We start from the raw sequence: 9575 nt of genomic DNA, 5'->3' as shown, positions 1-9575 counted from the left end.
ATAAATTCTATAAGTGGTCACCATCTTTATAAATAAATAGTGTCTAGAATACCTCGATGTACTATGCCTTCAATAAACATTATGGGCATGACACTAAAGAATGTCATTACTTGCAAAACCTAGTCAAAGAGCTAATCCAAGTTAGGAAGCTTAAAGAATTAATCTTAATTGATAAAATCCCTAGTAGAAGAATGTGTCTGCAAGCATAGGCTGGCTTCTGTAATTTACATTGCTAGAGTAGTTCCCACCATCATAGATGATGATTGAAGGGACATCGCCATATGAATAAATAGTTGTGAACTGAAGAAGTCAATTTTGCATCATTCTTATGATCTGTTAAATATACACCCATCACCTTTTGGAGCATCGATAAACTAGCCCAAGGGAACTCATACAATGAGGCTATTATCATCACATCCTTAATATCAATTATTAGACTAATTTCATCCAAAAAAATATGGCGAGTTCAGTGAATATAATCTTTAAGAAGGCCTTCATCAAGATAAACTATCTTGCCTCCCATCTCACCCCTACTATCGAGCATCTCTATAGATTCTCCAGCGAGTGTAGAGAGATAAAAGGAGCAATCACCCAACCTATCACTCAGGTTAAAGGAAATCATAAGTATATAACCATGATAGACTTTATAATTATCAATGCCCTATTCAATAAGTTACTATTGAATGCCTTAAAAGCTATGGTATCCATATACCATGTCACAGTTAAATTTTTAGTTGAAAGAGAAGAAGTAACACAAAAAGGTAACCTAGCCCAATCACGCACTTACTACTAATATATAATTTATGAAGCTGATGCACCTAAAGAAATACTTTAACTTGATAAAGAGTGAGGCCCAAGCCTTAAGAAGATTGAGAATATCTAAGAAATAACTACAATAAAAAGAAAGCTTGGTAGATTTGTTAGAATTAGAACCTCTTTTAACAGGGAGCATCGAGACTAGTTGGTATAAACTCATCAGAAAAACCTCAAAGTCTTTTCATGGATTATAATAGTCATGCTAGGCATCAACAAAAAGTAATTTTCCATTGACTAAACATGTGTAGATACTCTTATCCCATCAAACAAAATATCTTAAAACTATAGCTGTAGTCATCGAGCTCATTTGAGAGAAAGTGAAAAAGCTCTAGCTGACAACTTCATCAAGGATGTCCAATACCCCTGTTGGATTTTTCAACTTGTTGTTGGTTTAAAAGTTAAAAAAGAAAGTTTGGAATGTCTGTGGATTTGAAAATCTTAACTCATTGTGGCCCAATAAAACCTTTACCATAAAACTCTTCTTAACTTTATAATAGATTATCTAGTTATTAGTTTCTTAGATGCCTTATCTAGTTACCATTAGTTCAAGATATACTCCAAAGATTGTGAAAAAATTGCATTCCTTATAGTGAAAGGTATATGCTTCTATAAAATTATACCTTTCAAATTCAAGAATGTCAAAGTAACTTATCAAGGAATGATGGAAAAGGTTTCTAAAGAATAGAAGGAAATAAATATTAAAGTTCTTTTGGATAACCTCCTGATAAATATTTGATCTCTCGAATAGTATATCAAAGTATCGTAAGAAACATTCCCCACTCTGAAGAAGTAAAACATGAGGCTGAATCCTATGAACTGCACCTTCAAAGAAAGTGCATGAAAATTCTTAGGGATTTTTCTCACACCTGACAAAATCAAAATCAATTCCAAAAAGATAGAATCTATACTTTATATGAGGATTCCCAAAATCAAGTGAATCTATAAGAAATTTATCAAGCTCGACCATTTTATCTCTTAGTTGGGAAATAGATAAGCCCCCTTCTACAAAATGTTCAGAAATGTGGTAAACTTTCTTAGAGAGAAAAATTCAAGGCTGCCTTCCAAGTTTGAAAAATTATCTTCACCTCACCACCTCTTCTTCAAAGCCCTTAGCTAGTAAAAAACATATTATTACACCTTGGAGTCAATAAAGATGTTGTCAGTTTCATAGACAACAAAGAAGAAGGGAATAAGTAATGATCAAAATACTACTAAGTGAAAGTTTGTTAGGGATGTTAAGCCCTATAAAACTGGCCCAAGGCTAAATAAAGAGAGTGGTGAATTGGTAAAGAAGATACTTTAAGCAAAGAACAAACCAAAATCCCCACAAATAAAACAAATGCAGAAATTAAATGCGGAAGCAAAAAATAAGAAATAACAAACCAGATTTATAGTGGTTCGGTCAAATCTTGACTTCGTCCACTCCTTGGAGGCACCCTCCAAATATTGCACTAAAACAAGTGTCTCCTCTTTAGCCCCCACATCTAGGCGGAGAAACCCTTACAAAATCACTTCCACCTTCCCCGGTGCGGCAGAGTCGCCGGGTCCTTTGACACCAAAGTGAACTTCTTCTTTGGTGAACTTCCCTCGAGATAAGCCTTGAATCCAACGGTATTAAGATGCAAGCCTGCCGGAGCAACTGTGTGGAATCCCCTCCACACTCCCTTGAGTCCCCCCTCACAGGATCTTCTCCCTCCCAGACTTCACCTGTTCCTCACTCCCTTTCAAGCTCTCTCTTCAAGTCTCCCCCATAAGAACAAAGCTATAATGGCTGCCAAAGACACTTACAAAAGTTCCTTGACAAAGCTTAAATAGAAGCTCTCAAAATGAGCTCATTAATGTAAGTTGCAGACATTATCGTCCAGGATGATAGGCATATCATCCTATACGATCAATACAATTTAAGCCCAATCTGCCGGGACAATTTGAGAAGATCATAGGAAATTTATTCATATCGTCCAGGACAATAATATATCATCCTGAATGATCAGTACAAAGTATGGAATATTGTCCTTGACATCGCCCTGAAAAATAGCTATCCGAAGACCAATCGTCCAGCATATCGGCCAGGACGATCTGGCGATCGTCCAGGCCGATTTGATCGTGAAATCAAGTCATAATTGCTTTCTTTAAATTTCAGAGAAATTTTGGAAAAATTGACCTGGATCGTCCTGGACGATATTTTATAATCATGGATGATGTCCAAAAAAAGGTTATTTTTAAATAGATTTGGCGGCAGATTCTTTCTGAATTGAGCCTATCATCATGGCCGATACAAAATCGTTCATGACGATGTGTTTTACATAATGACGACTGCTTTAATGAGGATGCCCTAATTAGGGTTTCTGCTTTTGGACAAATCATCCAGGACGATATAAATATCGTCTCGGACGATGTTACCAAAAACAAAAATCTTTAGGGAGCAATAGAAAATGTTCCAAGTTACAAAACATCAGGAGCCACACCAAATACAATTGACTCAAGAAAGGAAAAAAATGTACAAACTGACTTAGACCTAGTCTACCCAATCTTGAGCTGATTCCAAATTGTAGTCCGATCGTGTGAAACTGAAATGTCAGTACATAAGACAGTGTAGAGAAATAAGAATATTTGTTATAATCAAAATCGTAAACCATTTATCCGCAATAATCTCCCCCTTTTTTATGATGGCAAACAATTCAATTTGAATTTTCAAAAAAAGCAATTTCTCTTAATCTCCCCCTCACTAGAATAGACCTTTTTAAAAAATAGTGGAGATAAAAAATATTTTTATTGTTTTTAATTTTTTGAAAAAAAAAGGATACAAATTCAACATTACGTTCTTCCCCTTTGACATTATCAAAAAGAGAGGAGTCACAAAAAACAAAACGAACAAAAGAAAAAAAACATTCCCTATTCCAGTGAAAAAGCAAATATTCTTAAAATGAGAAAGTTACCTCTTAGTTTTAATAAAAAAACTTAGTATAATTGGATTGACAATGCATAGCCCAGAAAAGGTTAGAAATTCAGAATTTGATAATCAAAACTCAAGTTCTTTTAAGAAGGCTAAAAAACTTTTTAATTCAATATCAAAATCAAGGAATAAATTAGAGAAAGAAATAATCATTTTTCAGAAACTCCTTTCATAAAATATATCTAATAGAAGATCAATGCGCGAATTATTGAATCAAGAATCAAGAATTTCAAACTCAAGTATCAAAAGTATCAAGGGTTTCCTTAAGCTTTTAAGAAGTACAAGAATGGTAAGCATTAAATTTGTGGGCTCATTTTATTCCTCTTGACAATTGATTGACGCACTACGCATCTTTTGATACACTTTGTGTATTCTATTTTTTCCAATTTGACGTCTTTGCGCATTTTTTATTTTTGGCATCATTGGCCAATTTTTTGAATATGCTACCTTTCTGAAATCTTAAAAACCAAAAGTAAACCCATACTATTGACAAAAAAGAAAATCTTGATTAAGAAAATTATGATGTAGATTCAGCACCTTGCAAAAGATTCCTATGCGATAAATAAAATGTAGCGAGATAAAAAAATTGTTTCAAAAACAAATTTAAAAGATAAAATAGATTTTAAATCAAAAGTAGAATAACCTCTTTAGGAAACAGAGATTGAGAGTCAAGCACATGAGTTTCCTTCCTTTGACTGTTTTTAGAGAAGTCAATCGCAACTTACAAAAGTGTTCAAGAAAAAATAGGAAGTAGATTTTTTATTTTTTAGAAAAGTGAATGTGTGTGTTGAACAGAAAAACAAATTTCATGAAATAAGAAAAGAAACAAAAAGAAAAAATAAAAACAAAACATAACAAAGAAGGCTTTTTAACCATTATCTCTCTCCTGGTCCGATGCTTCAGAAACCAGGCCTGCCCATGAGATTTTTTGCTTTTCATTATTTCCCCAATTTAAATTTAGCTTTGCCTAACCCTTTTCTTTTGTAGGAAGAATTCTTAAAATAGGGCATTGATTTTTCATATGTCTGGCTTCCTATAATGAAAGCAAATAACATCAGAAGAAAGATGAATTTCCTTACCATTTTTACCTTTTTTACACTTTTGCTTATGCTTTGGTGCGCTTTGTGATTTTCTTGATAAGTCATCACCAACTAAGCTATCTTCTTCTCTATCTTCCTTTTTTAAAACAATCATTTCACCCGCATCCAAAAGTCTTTGACCAAACCCTTGCTCGTAGGCAATGAGTGAGCAAATCAAATTATCAATATAATATATATTCAAATATTTAGATTCACAAATAGCAATAACTTTAGTATCAAATTTATCTAATAGACAACAAAGAATTTTGTTAACTTTTTCAAAATTTGAAAATTTTTTTCCTAAGGTATACAATGATGTTACAATTTGAATTAACCTAGTATACATGTCTAAGATCGTCTCATAAGATTTCATGGAAAATAGTTCAAAATCATGCATTAACATATTCAACTTGGATTGCTTGATTTCACTAGTGCCTTCGTATATGGTGTGTAGTTTATCCCAAACTTCCTTACCAGTAGTGCACGTGGATATTAACATAAAATCTTTAGAATTTAAAGAACAGAAAAAATAATTTAAAGATTTTGCATTCAATTGAGCATTGATTTGTTCTTTCCTATTCCATTGGTTAAAAGGAATATCAATTTTAACGCCATCTATGCTACATGACGGTGATGAATAACCAGTTAAAATCATATGCCACATGCAAAAATAAATCAATTGCAAGAAAATAGACATGCGAGTTTTTCAAAAATCAAATGACATATTTTCAAATAAAGGTGGTCTGGTGATTGACAACATTACGATTCCCAAAATTAGCCATGGATCAAAATTCAAAAGTTTTCAAAAACTTATTTTTATGAATCCCGCTCTGATACCACTTGAAAGTTTGTTAGGGATGTTAGGCCCTATAAAACTAGCCCAAGGCAGAATAAAGAGACTGGTGAATTGGTAAAGAAGAAACTTTACGCAAAGTACAAACCAAAATCACCACAAATAAAACAAATGCGTTAATTAAATGCGGAAGCAAATAATAAGAAAGAACACATCAGATTTATAATGGTTCTGTCAAATCTTGACCTACATCCACTCCTTGCAGGCACCCTCCAAGTATTGCACTAAAACAAGTGTCTCTCCTTTAGCCTCCACTGCTAGGCGGAGAAGCCTTTACAAAATCAATTCCACCTTCCCCGGTGCGGCGGAGTCACCGGGTCCTTTGACATCGTCTTATTGAAAAACTTCAAACCTGCTAAAATAAGAAGAAAAAGAAAAGAAAAAAAAAGATCTAATTAAAGAAAAAAAGTATGAAGAGCATCCTAACATTGAACCAAATGTTCACAAGCATCCTACCCATTATGTAGAAAGGGTGGTATAATGGCTCACCAAAATTGAGGAAGAGGTACAGGATACCAAAAGTGTATACCTAGGTAAAGATGCCTAAAATACATATCAATTTAGAACATTTCTCAGAAGACCAATCATATGTGTTTGAGAAAAATAAATCGGCCATTGAGAACCTAAAAATGATAGAAAAGCCATACTTAAAAGTTTTATTAAAGGTAGATAGTAATGAGGATAGTGTCCAAGTTACTAAAGAAGATAATTTAGATGCAACTATCTTTAGAAAGCTTAATAATTATATAGAGAATATAATTCTAACCCCATTGTCTTAGTATAGTATTGTTGTGTTGGTAGTAAAAGTAACTCCTCTTTGTCGAGATCATAAATCGACTAAATTTCTCTCTTTTGCTATCAAAAGTGTTGAAACTGATGTAATCCTTGAAGACCCTTTTGTGAATGAAGTAATTATACTTCTTTTTTACTACTATTCTACCTCTGTAAATAATTGTGATAAGCAAGGTTTAACACCATCAGCTTAAGTTAGAGGTGAAGCTAAATAATTTGGAAACCTAAGAAATAAAAAATATTATAAACTTAAATCAAAAGGAGGAGTTTTCTTTGATAATTTTTGCCTACTTGATGATGATGAATATTGTTCAACGATATAAAATAATCTTGAGTCTAACAGTCACTTTATAACGAACATTAAATCTTTTAACAAACTTTTTTTAGAAAATTCAAATGATCTAGATGACTCTTAAGTAAACCCTCAAAAATTTGAAGAGGAAATTAAATCAATTATAAATGAACTGAAAGAAACAAACCTAGTATGTGAGGAAAATCATAGTATGATTTTCATAAGTTTAAAATAAAATATGGATGAGGCAAATGACACGGTCATGCTTCAATCAAAACATAAAGACTGTAATGCTTGGAGTTAAGAAAAAAAAACCCCAAGATTATCTCTAGATATAATAGTCCATAAACTTAAAATTTAACCTGGCATGGTTCCCATAAAATAAGTACCTCAGCACATGCAACTTGAGATAGATCAAGTTGTTGTTGAAGTCAAGAAAATAATTGATTTTGGTTTCATTAAAGAAGAAAATTTTCTTACATGGTTAGCCAACATTATGCCTGTCGAGAAGAATAATATTCATTATGGAAAAATAAATATGTTACTAATTCACTTTATATTTCTTTAATCAAATATGTATATTTAATATTATAATACCTCAAGAGATAGACTAATGCTTACTATCGATTTGAAAAGAGTTATGAAACATATTTTTATAATCAAACTCAACAAAAGAACTGCTCAATTTATCTTAAGGGATAAAAGAAACTTTCAATTATCATTTTGAAAATGAAATGAACCAAGAATATGCTTTAGTCTGTATCTAAAGGATTTTTCCCTTGCAATAGTGAACTAAGATGGGGTTTATTTTACACTAGTTTCTTGGGATTATATGGAGGCAAACGTGTACACGCGATTACATCTCCAAAGAAAAGACTTTCAATTAAAGTTTAGACTAAAATTATTTTAGATTTAAAATTTTTAAATTTGATTTGAAGATTTAAATTAATCATTTTGGAAAGGGATTTTAGAGTTTATCAAACTTATTTGAGGGTCAAGATAATCCTCCTGGACAAAGTTTGAGGGTTACAAATGCATCTTGGTTTATGCTCACATAGATTGCATTGCCAGCTAACAACATAAGAACTTAATCTTAAAACCATGATTTTCAGGTCCAATGCATGCAAGTAAGAAAGTTATTTTTAATAAAGAAAGCAAAGATTCTGGTTAAGATCTTAAATTAGAGTTTAATAATAAAATTCAGGTCATATTCACCTAACTAATGAAATTTTTATGCAATGACATGCTAAATTCAAAATTTTATTTTTAGCTAATATTTAATTTTTATAATTTTATAAGTTTTAATTTTCTAAAACAATCTAACAGAATAATGCCCACCAATCCATAAGGAATATAGAGAACCCCGTAACGCCAAGTTTTCAATTTGTCTATTATTATAGGTATACTTTAGTTTATTATATGTTATAGAAATTTAAAATGCATGTATGTATGCATGTCAATAGAAAATGTGTTGTTCTATACAGTACCACTACCGTATTATCTTAGAACTAGCATATGTTTTACTATAAATTTTAGAACATGTACACCAAAAGAAACCTATGAAAAGGCTACCTTCTACTTCGAATCAACCACCCATATGTATTCTATGCATGTAACATAAAGTAGTATGAAACAAAAGTGTATAAATAAAACTTTTATTCATTTATTTTTTAAGATAGAAAAAAACCAGAGTCTACTATAAAGTAAGTGGCCAAGCTCCACCACAATAGGATTAGATTCATAATTCCATGAATAAACATTTTAATGTATTTTTTTATTGTATTCTGGCTCAATGTCTCCTATGGGATTCTAGAAAATAATGCTTTTTAAAAAAAGTGAAATCATTTTCTTTTGGAGCTTTATGTTTATAAGAAAATACCTTTAACCATACACAACTCTTTTTATAACCAAATCTTGATACATTTTGGGCACTTTATATTTGATATTTAACTTTTACATTTACATTGAAAGCCTAAGAATATTATGAGGACACTACACTGTAAGCAGAAAGTATAAGCAAGGAATAAAGTGCAATATAATCCTACATACAACTACTAAGCATATTCACTTTGCAAGTAAAAGTGTGTAAATATATAATTATGAATAGTAATGAAAATAAGTAAACATATATATGATGCACTTGAAGCAAGACATCTGCAAGAACACCAAAAAATAACTTGCCTAGCCAAAGATAAAGTCAACAGTCTTAACAAATCTTTTATAGTGTGTGAAGAAAGTTGTGTGTTTTTGATATGACCTAAGGGGATTTATTGTCTGAGTTATTTTTATTTAAAAATGTTTGCTATTACAAGTCAAAATTGGTTTTGATTTGAGCTTAAATTTTAATAATTTAGTCTTTTTTAAACATATTTTAGATTGATTGAGTTTAATTTTTTAATTTTAAACAACCGTGCAAGCTAATGACTCCAAAGTGTAGAAGTCACTAACATACAAGTCCTATGGCTCATAATGTAATGAATTCATTCCTTATATAGAATATAGTGTTTGCATAGAGTCCTTGAAGTTTTAATTTAATGCATTTTTTAATAGTTGAGAATAAAATTATTATAAAGAATATGTTAATTGAAATTGTTTAAATTGCTTTATAGAACTAAACCCCACATCCTAAGCCTTATGAATGAAATGCAGCTATGCCTTTCAAAAGGAATAAAGCAAATGTTGAAAAGGCTTTGATTTATTAAAGATTTTTTGAATACTTATAAATTATTTGCATTTGCATCCTCGAATGGAATCAATCACATTGTATAGAAGTCTTCTTAATTTAGTTTA

This window comes from Dendrobium catenatum, unplaced genomic scaffold, assembly GCF_001605985.2.
Source record: "Dendrobium catenatum unplaced genomic scaffold, ASM160598v2 fragScaff_scaffold_72, whole genome shotgun sequence".
Classification (NCBI taxonomy): Eukaryota; Viridiplantae; Streptophyta; class Magnoliopsida; order Asparagales; family Orchidaceae; genus Dendrobium; species Dendrobium catenatum.
Note: the sequence above shows the minus strand (reverse complement) of the source record.